The sequence below is a fragment of the Balearica regulorum genome, chromosome 10, assembly GCF_011004875.1.
Source record: "Balearica regulorum gibbericeps isolate bBalReg1 chromosome 10, bBalReg1.pri, whole genome shotgun sequence".
NCBI classification, from domain to species: Eukaryota; Metazoa; Chordata; class Aves; order Gruiformes; family Gruidae; genus Balearica; species Balearica regulorum.
The window spans coordinates 18747573-18761343 of NC_046193.1; the positions used below are offsets into that span (position 1 = coordinate 18747573).

A 13771-nucleotide genomic window follows, 5' to 3' on the forward strand; every position below is an offset into this window, starting at 1 on the left:
TGAAAAATGTAACAACACTTGCTTAAAAATAAACAGCCCACTCAAAAAAGGAAGTTACAATAAATAAACTGCATGAGAGGTAGCAATAAAAAGTTTATGGCTGGAGTCATAATTGGCTGTAGAAATAAATGTCTCTAAAGCAGGAGGTATTGAATATTTTCCTCCCTACATCTTGCCATTGAAATTTCCCAGACTGGAAGAAAGCAAGTGCTCCCAGGCCTGTGTGTCGGGGAAGGAGACATCACTGTATTTAGAGTCACCCCGGTGCTTCTGCCCACACAACTTCCTTTCTTGAAGTCACGATGCGGAGAGAAAAATGTTTTCCTTCCACTTGCTCAGCAGAGCATGGTGAGCTCATAAGCAGGAGACTTCAACTTTCAAATGTTGAACTCGACTGAGGTCTGATTTCCCTCTTTATTCATGTTTTCTTCAGCAGCTCCCATGAACTGAGGCACACTCTGTTAAACTAATCTTCACCAGCTTTCACTCCTCCTTGTCTGGAAAAGTTGCTGCGAGCGGCTCTGGTCGGCCTGTGAGTAATCCCCCAGAATTACTACAATCCCAGATAATCGGGACTTGCCAGATGAGACTGGGACAGCCGAAAGCGGGGGTGGGAGAGGTCGCTGCTTACATTTTCTTTTTGGTCATTTTGCGCAACTTCAGCTCAAAAATTAATTCCTTAAAAGGTGCTCTAAAATACAGTGGTAAAAGCAGACAAACTCCCACACAGCTTTATATCACCAAGACTCCGGGCAAAGGAGAGGACCCAAGTAAACTGCCCATCTCCAGGGAAGGGGATGGCCCGGACCCCAATACGACCGTGGCAAGTACCAACCTATAGAAGCTCTGACCTGACAGAGCTCCGTGCAAATCCCTAGAGAGATGCTCTTAACTGCAACGCCCCCCCACATCTTGCAGAGATATTATCCTCCCACACATGTTGATATTGTTCTCCAGAAGGCGTGCATTTTTTTGATTGTGCTGGTAGAGTTAGATGAAACTAATGAGTCAATGGTCTCATATTTTTAAACAGATGGTTGAGATATCACTTTTGATTTCAGTCAGCTGCTGTGCTTCGGTGCCTCTGTGTTTTGGACTGTACACCTGTAGGGAAAAGAGGCTTAAAACGGCTGTGGATGCAGATTGGGGAGAAATGGTACCTTGCTGCAGGAAGCCTTCCACTGGCTTTAATGAGTTGCTTTTTTGGTAGAAGACTGGTTTCTGTCTGAGGCCCTTCATGGAGGGTGTTGGAAGGGAGGCGTCGGGCAATGGTCTTTCAAGGGACTTCTTAAAAAAGAATAAAATTGTGTCTTGAGAATGACTGGGGCATCCTATCTGGCCCCACGTCCAGACAGAGGGCTGCTCACACAGTGACGTCAACCAGATTTCAAGAGTATCAGAGAGGCAGTGATCTGTCCTTTTGGAGACATACTGGTGTCTGGTCTCATTGCACATCTTCACCCTCTCTCAAATGTCATGTTCTTATTCATGTTGAGTAGTACCTCTCTGAGGAAATAGTTCCACTGGTTACAGCCGGACTACTCATTGCAGACACTAATATTTGACATGAGTAAACAGTTATACGTGTGTGATGGGGCATACAAAGTTGTCCAGAGTCCTGTTGTTTGCAAGTCCATGGGCAATGCTAGGGATACATGCATACTAGTGCAAATTTCCAGATAAATGTCCTCAAGGTTGTGTTGAAATTTCTGCAGAGCTCAACGTGAAGACATTTTAGTAATTCTGGTTGGAAAGATTCCTTTTCCTCTGTTATAAACTAATTTCCTTCCTGTTGTTGTCTGGGTTGTGTTGGCTGAGCTTAGAGGGTAACTATGTGTAAAAAAAAAAAAAAAAAAAAAATAGTTTTTATAGATCTCATGGTATCCAAATTCATGCTAGGAAGTACCCATACTCGCAGCTCTGAGCATGGCAAGCAGTGCTTTGCTAACATGGAGTTACCTTCATGCTGCCTTGATGTCACCCGTCTGATGTAAATTTCACAATGATGCTTCGATGACATAGGGTAAAGGTCACCTCAGTCTTAGCTGCTCTGCAAGGTAGGTGTTGAGTTAAAATGGATCCTGAAGGTTCCTTGTGTAGGTGGTGAGAGAGACTGGTGGCACTGCTGATGGAAACCTTGATGACAGCATGGGACAGCTAACTTTGGGATGGCCGAAGGCAAGGCCCTGTTGTTAGTGACAACTGCACAGATACCTTTAAAGTAGCAGGGAGAATGAAATGCAGAGGCAAATCAGAGCAAGACTGTTTAGATAATCTAAAAAGTCAATTTATATTAGATGGGAGAAATGAAAGCCAAAGTAGTACTGGGTAAAAGAGATTTCCCCGTAGTGCATGAAGACTGGAAAAATTATCAAGTATATTGGTATAATTAGTTTTGCCACTTTGGGGATGATTCTAGTGAGTATATTTGTGACTTGGGTTCACTGTGTAGTCAAAACCATCGCAAGAGAGCTGCTTGACATCCTGGGCCCATTCAGCAGAAAGGTCCATGTACCCCAGTGGGCTCCGGGGCAGAGATGTTGGGCAGCCAGGTATGGCAACTCTCAACTGCATGCGCACCCCCACAGCACAGATTTGGGGCTGCTTTGGCACCCAGTTCAAAGTTATTTCAATAAATCCTGCTCTGAGGTGTTCCGGAGAAGCTAAGAACTGCCGAAAGGAAAAACCTTGTTATGAGAATGGAAAAATCCCATTGCCTATGCCTTCTCCAAAGGAGCCTGAAGGTGGGAGGGTGCTTTGAGTGGCATTCGTAGAGGCTGCCAGTCCCACGTAATTCGTGTAGGAAGTTTCTCACCGTTACAGTCTACAGAGACATTTCTTCCCCCTTAGTGACCTAATTTTGGTGAGCAAACAACCGTTTGGAAGGACTTTCCTGCCTGAGTTTCCAACTGTAGCTTGGAGCCAGCAGGAATGGGAGGCCAGGTTCAGAGCTTCCCCAGCAGTTCAGCAGCCACACGACTCCCGCCTCAGAGCCCTGTTGTTGCTGGTGTGCACAGACAAGGTGACACTTAATGGACAGAAGATGAAAACATTGCTAAAAGAAATAGGTCCTTAGGATATAAAGCAGCCTAATGCAACCTTCAGATCCCACTGTGAGTAACTGGATGTGGCTTACTGAATTTTAATAGAGTTTTGCCAAAAGAAAGCAACTTTTTCATACAAGGCACATGATTTTCCTTTGAAAGAATGTTTACAGAATAGAGCTCATTGCCTCATCAGTCAGTGTATCCTTGATATTTTCATTTATGTGGGTTCTTATTCAACACGTGTTCGAATCATAAGACTTCTTCCCCTTTATCTGTATTTATCTACTGGGAGCATTTTTAAGAGTGAAATGTCAGTCAGGTGCATGCCAGACATGCAATAAACACAGTTTTCCCTCTGCTCCCTGTCTCAGTTCTCTGGAATTCCCCTCTGCTGCTTTCTCATTTTTAATGTTCCCTTTCCAGCAGAGGGGAAGAGGTCCAGAGCTTTCTCTGACCAAGGCAACATACTCGGTGAGGTCCTAGGACCAGCTCCTTGCTTAGCATCTTTGATCCATTTACAGCGCACCAGGATGTCCTTTTGTCTCCCCGATGAGTGTCTTTCAAGACTCCTCATGCTTCTTCAGTTGGTCTATTCTGGGCTGGTACTGGAGGGCTCCCCTCGAGCCTTTGTTGGGTCTAAAACCTGACGGCAGCCAGTAGTATTGCTAGATGGAGTGTTTTGCAGCTGGGTTTTTCCTTTGGCTTTACTCTAAATAGCAAAAGAAGGGAAAATCAAATAGGTCAGGGGCACTGTTAGGGCTGCAAGCTGTGGGTGGGCAGAGAGCATGGCACCCCCCCCCGCAGATGTAAAATGTCCTGTGTGGCGAAGCCTGCACACGTGCGCTCCCGTACCTTGGAGCAAGTGCTGCCTGCTCTCCTCTGGTCTGGATGTCTCTGTTCCCGATCCCTTGTGCTGCAGCTGCATGGAGATCTGAGGAAGTGGGCAACTCTGGAATGGGAACAGAATGTCATTATTTGCGGTGAATTATTTCTTAATGCCGAGTGTAGGAGAAACTGTAAATATATGCACTGGCACGGTTTTAACATACTTCACCATAATAACGCAATTTTCTAGAAAATCTCATAGAAATCAGGCCAGAATTTGCATACAAGTAGCTGTTTGTTTTTCCCACACTTATTTCTTCACTTAAAATAATATATCTAAGTATCATCAATAGCATGATGCATGTGCAAGAATGATGACAAAGAATAAGCATGGGGGTGGTGTGATGCTGAGCAGGAGCAGCTTGATGTTTGGTGGTTTAAACAAGATGTGAGGCTTGAGATGTTTAGAAATCCCACCAAAATATCCTATCTAAAATATATGATCTTGCATGTATGCCCTGGTTAGCTACCCGTGGAACTCTTTCCTGGCCGCTGTGTGCATTGACATCATAGGCAATCGTAGCTGCTGGCATTGATGCTGGTGTCACATGGATTGTATGAAAACAGGGCAACATCTGGCAGTGAGCACTTCAGGCCCCCGATTAGAAAATTGAGTGTAAAGAGGAAATGTGGTGGTTCTGTTGTCTCCTGAGTGCTTTAAAAAATAAGACAGAGACTCAAGAACAAAACTATTTCTTAATGAGGCCTACATGATCTTTCCAGTATTAACACTCTGCAATGAGCTCAGACAGCATCTCCCCAGAGTGCTGCTGTTGGGTTTCAAATGTCTGCAGTCAGCAAAGGCATAACCCTACTCCTGAAACCCACGGCGAAGCCCTCTCCACTTGCCAAGGGAGGTGCCTTTACCATGGTCGATGACTACCGATGGCCACGGTACCTTCAGGCCGTGCTCAGCCACACAGCTGAAACCAAGAGGATACAGCAGACCTGTGAAGGTCAGCATATGGTTAAGTCTTTTTTTTTTTTTTTTTTTCTTTGCTTTTGGATGTGCTGTTGAATTTTACTGAAAAACCCCGAGCCAGACGAGAATCCTGTTCGGTCACGGCTAGTGGAAGAGGATCTGCGGTGCTAACTGGGCCTGCAATTCCCGTTGGTTACAAGGTGCTGTGATGGCATATTTACATTTCCTGATGATGCCGATGTCTTTCAGAAGAAGGTATAGAGGATTTTTACATGACTTTCAGCTGGAACACGATGTCACCAACACTCCCCCCCAGGCTGGTGGAGCAGTTCTGATTGCTTGCAACGCTTTATTAATAGACTTGCTAACATCAAGAAAAGCTTTATGAACACTTAGGATACAGGGAAGTGCCAGTGACTGCACCTTGTGCTGCTTCTGCTAATAGTATGTAGAAATTATAAATAATGTATTTTTATTTTCTGAGATAGTTTAGGGCCTCCAATAAGTCCTGACATCTCTGATGCATACACCAGAGCAAGGACAGTGACTGTGGGCTTCTGGCTTAGCAGTTTCGCAGGAGTCAAATCCAGTGCCTGGCAGAAGGAAGGGTAGAAAAAGGGGTGCACGGCTTTTGGCTGTTTTGCAGGGAATGATAAAAACTGCAGGTTTGCACCGGAACAGCCCTGGTAACAGACACCTGAGGGGCTTTCATACCTTGGGGGGGGGAATGACTGCCCCTGTCCCAGAGGTGGTAACTGACCTCATGTGTGTTGCTCTGCAGGGGGTTATGACAGCCTCAACCGTGTATTTGACTATATCTCAGCATGACACAGGACATCACAGCAGCTTGAGGTAGCCCCTTTTGCACTTGCAGTGGATGAGAAATGGGGCACCTGTTTAATAACCCTGCCTCATGGGGAGGAAGATGATTTTCCATGAAAGGATAGAAAGGTATTAAGAAGTCTTGTGATCACCTGACATGAATGGGGCAGGATTGAGTTCTTTATAACAAGCAAGGCTTTGGTTCCTTGGCTTGTATAGCACCTTCTTCAGGCTTTCCATACATCTTGAGCTCTGATTCTACCGTACCTGTAGCCCCCACTACATCCCTGGTTCCAGTAAATGCAGCCACTGTCAGGGAAAATTAAGTGAGATAGATAGGTTTTATCAGCTCCAGACAGATCAATCTACTTCAGAAATAGCTCTCACCTGATAAGAATCAGGTATAACTGATGCAGGAACTCCTGCCATGTGTATTGGAACATCTCCGTGAGCTACAACGTGTAGCCTCCTCTTTGCCTTTGAAATTTAAAAGACTTAAGGAGGTTCTGGCAATGATCAGGGCTAATAACTAGATGCAGTCATGGGTGTGAGGCAAGTATTAGGTTCCTTGATACTCATAGTTTTGGACCAAAGAAGTGGTGGCTACTTTGCACTGCTTGGACATCTATAGGCAAACAGAGGTCTGTAGCTTGACAGAAATGTCCTCCGTTCCTGTCAAGGACAGCCTGGGTTTGTGTGGGCAGGTAACGCAATCAGGTAGCTTTGGCTGCTCTAGACTAACACCTACCAAGTAGACTTAGCTTGCTGCTGAGCAAGGCCTTTGTGTTGCAAATACTTTGGGTTAAGGCCTGCTGTGCAATGACTTCATGGAAATCACTAGAGGGTATTTTCTCCATTCTCCCACAACAGTACAGAGTGTACTTTTTATTCCATTTTGCCACAGCAATGGCATTAACTTCTGGGAAAGCAGACATGAGCTCCAGGTCTGGCTTTCTTACTGACTAGCTCCTTGGAGAGAAGTCAGCTCACTTTAGCCATATCCATGAAAGCTGCTGTGCCAAATAATTGAGTCCATCTGAAGCAGTTTGAATACCCTGTTCTCATGCACTACATCATCTAGCAGGGTGGGGAAGGTTAAGCCACGTGTCTGTTCATGTAGTCAAGTCAATTAGCTACGTACAATTTGGTCCAGGCTGTGCTATTCTTTATCAAGTCTCCTAATACAGAAAGTAGTGTTGGTATTGGTGCTTCCCAAAGGACTGTCAAAATGCATCCTCCAAAACAAGCAGTAGTGGTTCAACCTATGTTGTTGGGGTCATTGCACTGTGCATGGCTGGCCCACAGGCCATGGCTACGTGTTCTGTGTACACTGATGTTCCCACAAGGTTTCAAAGCTAATGCTAGTCATTAGCTTTGTGGTCTTGCACTCAAAGGAACCCTTCCAAAGAGCGTCTAGGGCGATTGAGCAGTTGAATGCTGCTCTTACTTTTGGGTGTCCTGGTGTTAGTTGGGTGACCAGAGAAGACCCAAGTGAGAGCTGATGTGAGCATTGTGCCCTGCCTCTTCACAGGTCAAAACTGATAGGAACGAGTGCTGGATGAGCACAGAGCAAAAAAGTGTGGGGTAAGAGCTGACGGAGGGATGCAAACAGAGGGGCAAAAATACAGAGGCATGTTACTGGGCAAGTTGCCTCATTTTCTGCTTCTTTGTACACACATATTTGAAGTAAATGTTCAAACTCATCCCTGGTTTTACTCTGAGGGAAGGGGCACCCTTTCTTCATGCCTGATGAACCAGGCACCTTCCTTCACAAGTAGGCAATGGGTCCGACAGATCCATGTGCAGCATGTCGGGCTGAGTTACCAGGCCTTTAACTTTCCTTTTTTTAACGAAGTCTCTTGTCTATAAAGAAAAAGCTCCTTGGCAAATTATCCTTTCCAGGTAGATGGAGGCAATGACACAGACTTACATTGCCTGTTCAGATCAAATGGTAGACTGCTGGGAGAAAAGAAGAAAAAAAAATAAAAAGTGTTAAATCCCCGTGGGGTTTCTGAAGTAGGCACACAGTATGAGTAAAGCATTTAATGATCATTCAAGAAGGGGAATCCTTTTTTTTGTTTGGGCAGTTTTGATCTCAACTATGCATAGTTTTGGCCCTTGATGCTACCAATTATCTCTGTATAATGCGGATTTAAAATCCTTGCCACGCTGTTTTGCTAGCTGAGGGCATCTTTTTTGCATATCCAAAAGTGTGAAAGGTAACACAGAAATTCAGCAAATTGTCCCTTATCCTTTAATTCCTCTGCTTCAAAAACCCCACAGGTCTCAGCAGGCTTTATGTACTAAAGACTTTTCTTTTTTGCTTGGGATTTCTGATTCTCTCATTGCTCAGTTTTTGTTTGAAGACACACTCTTCAGGTGGTGACATAGAAATGAATTGCAGTAGAAATACTGCAGATGAGAAAAACCAAAGGGATTCTGACTTCAGGTGGGGAATATTTTAATCTTTAATAGAATAATATTTAATATTTAATTCTGATTTCAGGTGGGTGAATATTTGAAGTCACTTGGGGAGGGTTTGTGTTTTGTGACATGCGTGTAAGGCCTGATGGAAAGCAGAAATATGAGAATCTTGGTATTTGAGCTCATCGTGACTACTAACTACAAATGTTCATATTTCTAATGTGAAAAAAATAAAGCTTTGTTCTTGTTCTCTTCAAATAGCACTTGTAATGAAATCTCTCTCAAAAGACAGATGACGCACAGGAAGCATTCACGGGACTGTATCAAAATAGAAAGCTTGAGAAAGTTTTCACTGAAAAAAATTGTGCTTTTTCCATTCAAAACTATTATTGGACAGTGGAGAAGAAAACAAACACTTTCCCCCTAAATTGATGAGATTATGCGTATTTTTAAAAACGGGCTGTGATTTTGGTCTCACCTTTTATAATAGGATTTTCAGGAAACAAATTTAGACCTAAGTGTTGTTGACGTGAAGATGACACAGATTCTCGGCCAAGCTGAGAATAAGGTGCTGGAGATCAGCACTGCTGGGCCAAGTCCTCTTTTCTCGATGCACTTTGCTCCTTGTTAAAAGCAGTTTCTTACGTGTCTCTACAGGTTGTACTGGTTTAAATACAACAGGGAAAATTGGCAGAGGAGTAGAGTTCATTTTTTTTTAAAGCAGTCTAGTTAAACCAGTGCCAGTACTTAGGGCAAATGTATTTAAACCAGTTAACTCTATAATCAGTTTAACTAGCACTGATACTGTAGCAAATTACATTAAATCAGCACAAGTGAGAGTTTAACCTGGTTTATCTACGTTTGCTTTGGCCTTTGCACCAGTCTAACTGGATTTGCAGTGCTGTGCTAGCCAAATGAGGTTGCCCTCAGAAACTTTATTCCATGGACTTTTACTGAGTTTCAGGCAGTTGTTCCCAGCCTGTCTATGGCTCCGTCCAAGTGCCAGTCGGCGATACCCGTTGGGGTCCAGCTCTGGCTGCTTCTGCCGCTGCCTTTCCCTCTCCCAGAGAGCATGCAAAAGCCCAGCAGAGCTCAGGAGGATGAGTTTGCATACCTTCCTGCAGTGGTCCTTGAGGAGCAAGACCCAAATTACTTCCCACTGGGAGAATAACCCTCTGGTCCTCGGGAGGAGCCGATCACATGTAGCCTGCTGCCAGCTCTTCTGACCTCGTTCTTGGCCTTGGATTTATCTTTGTCAAGGTGGTAGTTCTTAAGAGTCGTATTAGCTCAGGAGAACCTCAGTTTTCACTTAAAGGGAAGGCCAACCGACTATGTCTCAGCTTGCAAACGCACCACCACATCCGAGGGTGACTGGGTGTTACTGGCCGGGAGCCTGGCTCAGATCCTCCTCTCCAGGCCACGGACTGAAGGTGAGAGTCCTCAGGAGTCTCCTCCCCACCCTGCAAATCCCTTCCCTGAATACCAAGGAAGATTGACCATTTGCCCTGCAGAGGCAGTTGCGACCCCCCCGACACCCTCCGTTTGGACTTGGAACATCTGCCTTGAGCACCAAGCTCAGTCTCTAATGTGGAAATCACGAAAGCTATTCTTTTGATGAAGAACCAGCGGGAATGACTTAATCCCCAGTCTAGGCTCTTTTTTTTTTTTTTTTCCCCTAAAGCCAAGTCAGAATGACATTGCTCTTGCAGCTTCTGTTTGCACCACTGCTGCTGTTGCTAACCAGTGTCATGAGTTAGCGTCTGGAAAGAGGAACATGTGAAAATCAAAACAAGGGTATTGAACAACAGATTGTCCAGTTCCCCCTTGAATTCTTCCATTACCTATCCAAACATGGCAGAGATGAAAGAAAGGGAGGACTAGGAATTAGTGGATGATTCATTAGAGTAACACAATTCATTCAAGAGCCCCAGCTGCAGAGTTAATCAACTTCAATTCTGCTGATAAAACCACCCTGGGACTGACAGGGTTTCAGACTTTGTTCCAAACTGATGACACAGTCTTAGAAACTATATCTTAAAATACGAATTCTGCTTATTTCTCCTGGGGTATTCATGGGGCCCATTTTCAATCTGAGAACTTGAAACTTTTTCTAAGAGAAACAAACACAAACCTTGCAGTGAAATTATTAGACCTGGCAACAATACCTTGTGTGGGGCAGGCTGCGGAGAGCAAGGCTGTCCTGCTGAGACGTGGGGTGGGCTGGCCTGTTGTTATCCCTCATAAAATAATGTTTGGATTCCCTCTCAAAACATTTGGTTGCTTCTGGCTGTCTAGCAAAGCCCTGCATGCGAACTGACAAAGCTTGGAGGAGTTATCTCACTATATGTGGCTGCTGGTTTTCATGTATGTCCGAGATATGCCATGTGCTGTTCCTGTGACAATCAGGCTAAATGGTAATTCTTTGAAAAACCGTAACTGGTATACGCACAGCAGTGCAGCAGTTAAATTTCCATGGGTTTCATCCCTCTCGGACATTTTCCATCGTAAATGGGAGCAGGATTTCCCTGCTGTTACACTACTGAGCTGCTGTGTGTAGGGAGCTTATGCTGAGAGATGCTTGTTTGGTTTATTTTCCTGAGCGCAGGGAGAAGGAAACCCTTTGATTGGATAGCAGGAAGGATGAAAACTGCACTTTATGGAAGGCAAAGCACAAACGGCACTCGGGGTAGGCAGAAACTATGTTAAATCCTGAGTAAATGTGTGAGGATATCACTGGGAGGTGAAGCGAGCTGAGGTCTGAAATATGGGGAATGTGTCTTGGGTGGGCAAAGAGTTGGGCTGGGGAGGGAGGGAGAATGGGTGAAAGATTGGGGGTCTGCAAAGAAACGGTGTGGCTGGATAAAAAGAAACGGGGACAAGAAATGAGGCAGAATGACAAGGAGCGTGGGCAGAGAGGGGCCCTCTGCTACAGCTGACCTGGGAGAGTGAAATGATTTTGATGAGATACTGGGAATGCAAGATTTTAACTGGTGATGTATGCAGCTGGTGGAGCAAAGAAACAGGACAGGGATGTTCCTGTGAGACTCTACACAATCTCTCCATGGGTACTGGAAGCTCTCACTTAAATGCCATCTTTCTTTCCAGATTCAATGCTGAAAGCTTTTAAACAAGTCTTCTGCCTTGTAGGGAGATAAAGAGCAATAACGATTTCATGTCTTTTAGTCTGCAGCAGTAAATTGTGTCCCCTCCTTAAATTCACAGTGTATGACACTGAGTATGAATGCAAAAGTCTGGGAACTTTCTTTGTGATTAAGTCACATGCCTGTTTATTTTTTTTGAATAGCAGAATTGACTGCTTCCTTTCCCCTTTAAATGAATACACAAATAGTTGGTGTGGGGGAATTCTTCCAAACTGGGAACTCTGCTGAGTCAAGTGTCAATTTTTTGCCTACTTATAGAGGTATCAATCTATCTTGCTGTCAACTAGAGATCCCCAGACTGTGGTTTGAGTAACATTACTGATGGGAGAAGCATTTTAAATGGTACTTGTAGGCCAGAAGAAGAAAAATACAAATTATTAAAATTATAAGTGAAGATACCACAAATGAGGGAATTGCAAAGAGTAACCACGGGGCGGGCAGGGGGGGAGAAATGGGAGCTCTGCCCAACGTGCTTGCTGCACGTTAAATTGTGCAGCCCACAGTATCTTGAAAATCATTGCTGAAATCACAGGAAATGTTGGTTCAGAATGAGGAAGAGTTGTGTCTCCCGATAAATGCTTCTCCTCTGGGGCTGCACAGCCAAAGTCCTTCAGTCTCCTGAATCTCCGTGTTTCTTTCTCAAATGTGATGAGAATCCGGTCTGAAAAGGAGAATTTGTCTTATGAGTTAAACATATATGTTAACAGCTTTAGCAATACCAGACCCATCGGTTGAAAAATAACCGAGCAATGCTGCCCAGAGAGAGGATGTCTGCATGGCACTGGGGAGCTAAGCGGAGCTGGGGAGCCCAAAGTAGCTCACGGCTTTTGGAGGGGCTTGTGTTAGTTTGGCTGAAGAATGAGAGAGAAGGCATGGGCAATGAGAGTGCCTGTATCACTAGATGTTAATCTGTGACTCTAGGAAGGAGTTAACAAGGCATGAAAATTTCATTCCATTTGAAAAAAGGGGAACAATAAAAAAAAAAACCAAATGTGGGCAAATGGAATACTATCTTCAAGAGAGCAAACTAACCTGTAGTTGTCAATATAGATGTAGTTGTTTCTTTTATTCTGGCTATGATTTTTATTAAATCATTCTTGAGATCAAGGCCAGCTTCAGGCAATAGAAAATGAAAGTCTGCATTCCCAGTGATCCCTAAATCTGATTATGGGACTGTACCCCGATGAAATCTGACTTTACATCTCAGGGAGTGTTTGGGACTTGCTCATAGGTCATCGCCCTTAGGGGAGAGACAATGCTACAAAAATCCGACCTGGTAAGAGTCTTAGTAGGGTTATGCCCATAACGCAAACACTAGATTAAAGTTCATGTTCTGACGCTGATTTGATGTTTGACAAATAACCTTTCTGTGTTTTGCTTTTCACTTTGCTAAATGAGATAATCGTCCTTCCTCTCCTCCCTGAAGCAGTTTGACATCCATGACTGGAAAACACTCAACAACTGCACAGAAATCTAGCTATATAGAATAACTATACAGAAATCTAAACCCTGCATCAACACAATAGTCACTTCATCTTTGATTTCACCTAATATGTATTTTGGTTTTAATTTTCTTTATGGCAATCTAACTGTGTAATATTGGCATAATAGGATTCACCTTTAAGCATCATGTTTGTTTTGGGGCATGCTCAGGTATTAGTATCCTGCTTAGCACAGTGGAAGTATTGTTCCTTCACCCTGAAAGATAAACTCTAAAAAAAAAGTTATAAACACAAATGACATCTATTATGAATAGAAGAAAGCTTTGTATGACTCAGCAAAACAGTGTGAAAGTCTCAACTAGCCCAGGTGCAATGAGAAATTGCCCCCATCTGAAACCAAATACAAACTTTGCATTGCACAGAGGAGGGATGAAAGACAGAAGTAAAAGCTTCACGGTCTGATGAAAAGAAAACCAGCTTCCTCTCTCCCTGGGAGCTGTACACGCCAGCCCTGCTGAAGCTGCTGTATCTCAAGCAAAGCAGCATTGCCTAGGACATATATTTGCATACTAGATCTTAGCTCTTTAGAACTAGCGCTATAATTAAAACAGAGCTGAAAGCTCATAAGCCGTACATTTCAAACAGCAGAAGAGAATATCTTATTTTTACACCTGGAGAAATAGAAGCAAAGTCATCGCAAACAGATGAGTCCTGCTGCTTACTCCCTTGCATCAAACCACATAGCATTTCTTCACTCGGGAGAACACAGTTCATCAGAAACACCCCTAACCCACAGAGGCTCAGGCCGTAAATGTAGCTTAGCAATGAGGGTTTTTTCTAAGTTGTTCTTAACTGTTTGTTTGTTGGTTGCTTTTTTTTTTTTCCCAAAGCACTGTTAGCAAGCCTACTCCTCTGTCGAGCTATCCCAGCCATCTGCCAATGTGGGCTCAAAAGAACATTCTTCAGGGCCTTATCCAATTTGTTGTATCTGATTCATTAAAGTAATTACTCGTTATTAAGTCATTGCTTGGAGTTTAGGAGCTGCATAATAATCTGGGACCCAAATTT

The 13771-nt window shown here is 43.9% G+C and overlaps 1 long non-coding RNA gene across 1 annotated transcript; it reads left to right on the plus strand.

Moving 5' to 3' along the window:
• The first annotated feature begins 206 nt into the window (after positions 1–206).
• Positions 207–10856, plus strand: LOC142603185 (uncharacterized). Its single transcript, XR_012837061.1, has 3 exons — positions 207–348; positions 434–532; positions 10706–10856. It is a non-coding gene; the product is annotated as an uncharacterized LOC142603185 (long non-coding RNA).
• Positions 10857–13771: the final 2915 nt, after the last annotated feature.